We start from the raw sequence: 2,101 nt of genomic DNA on the forward strand, positions 1-2,101 counted from the left end.
ATGTGACTGCTACTAATAATGGGACGTTTCCTGATGGAGCAGATGAACCCCACGTGAAGCAGAAGCCAATGAGATAGTGACCAGTACGGAAGAAGAAACGTCCTGTAAAATTGAGAGACTTTGTTTAATTTTAATTTTGTGTTTGTAAATTCTGTACATTTAATTAAATTATTGTTAATTATCTATTGGTTAAATGTAAGTGGCTATTGTTCGGATCGAACAATACTAAGGAAGGGGCAGTGTCACAACAGCAGAAGTCACGCGACGCTGGGAGCATGCGCCCTGGAATTTCTCGAAGGATCATGAATTTTCCCGCCAGCTCGAGTGTGATCTAGATGCCCTCCTTATATATATATATAAGCCTGGCAAAGAAAGCCAGCCGCAGATAGATAATTAAGTCAAGAGAAAAGCTGTGATTTATAGCATTTGTCATAAAGGTTGTTAAGTTTAAAGTGACTGTGGAAATTCTGTGTATTACTAAAAGTTTGTATCGAAGAAGAATAACCTGAGTTAATCAAGAAAGGACTTGTATCGCTGTAGTTTCTCGGAAATTCTACCGGAAATTAACAAACAAGCAGATATGTAACAATATACTAATCCAACCGACTTTATGCGTTTTCGATAAGTGATGTTCCTTGTTAGTCAGGTACTGTATTTATCAATTTTTTTCTTGGCTAATATCACTGTATAGGGATTCAATGTTTTGTTGTGAAGGAATTGCCAATCGGAAATTTGAAGTTTTGTCTTAAGTATTTTCTTCCCCTCTAACACTACTTTATGATAGAAGTTAGATTAATATGAATTTCACTTTTGCATATGTAAGATACATGAATTACACAGGCCGGTGATGGTTTTATTGTCTTGAAATATACAGTTCTACAGTTATTCCTGTTGGCTGAATCTGAAAATTATATCCACTTTTTCTCCATCACATACAGATTTTTCACAAAATGTCATAACGCAATACATAAAAGAAAGACTACAACACGTAGTTTTGAGACTAAAAGACGTAGATTTCACACAAAAAATCAGAATAAATGAGGATGCATATTCATTTGACATCAATGATCTTCCCTTTTCTTTAGTTTGTTTGTATTTTTTTAACAAACATAATAATAAAAAATGTTCATTGCGGTAAATGAAATAATAATTTGATCGAAGTAAGAGTTTTTCCCCCGATTTGTAAAAATTCCTTACATGATAAAAAAAATATTATTTTCGAAATCTGTGTAGCTGAATTATGGAAAATCTGTTATTAAAACAAAAACAACTTTTATGAAGTGTAAAATCGCAAGCTTGTGTTATCAGTAACCAAAGGAGACGCTTGAAGAACCAAGGTGTCGCTTTATGGAGGAAAACAAATCACATTTATTATTGAAATCGTTATGAATTTAAGACAACCATTTCACATGGGTATACTATGGGGTGGGGTGGTAATAACTGCTTCGTCATATTTGACGGGCTATACGCTAGTATTATAATATACTGTTACGACAGCGGGGGTCACGTGACCCTGATAACACGTCATATTCTCGAAGGTTTCTGAATGCTCTAGCGTTTAATAGATTTCGGTATTCTTTTATATATAAGACGGTCAAGACGTGACGGCAACAATGTAATGCGTAATTGAACTGCGGACAGAGAGAGACGTATTGCTGAGCACGTGAGACGTTCGTTGTGAATTATAGCGTTTGTTGTAGCGCGACTGTGGAAATTAAGTGTATCGCAAAGTTGTATTCAGAAAGAATAAACCAGTTTTATTTAAGACAGAACTTGTATCGGTAAAGTTTCTTCGGAAATAGTTTTTACGGAAAATTAACTAACGAAGGCGTAACAATACTCTTCTTTCCTGTCAGCCAATAATGTACGAACAAATACTTAACCTCACATTTCATAGCTATTTGAAATAAATAAATTTTGTGAAATCAAGCTTGAACAACAAAGAGACAGAAAAGTGCAGTGGAGGCAGTCAAATGTCGGTAAATTCCTTAGTGAGCCAATCAAAATTAAGATCATTCATAGGATAATTATTGGTAAAATTCAGTTAGATTAACAACTTCTAATATATAGAAAAGCCAGTGCGTTTTGGTAACCCTACATT

Source organism: Limulus polyphemus, unplaced genomic scaffold (assembly GCF_000517525.1).
Source record: "Limulus polyphemus unplaced genomic scaffold, Limulus_polyphemus-2.1.2 Scaffold71, whole genome shotgun sequence".
Classification (NCBI taxonomy): Eukaryota; Metazoa; Arthropoda; class Merostomata; order Xiphosura; family Limulidae; genus Limulus; species Limulus polyphemus.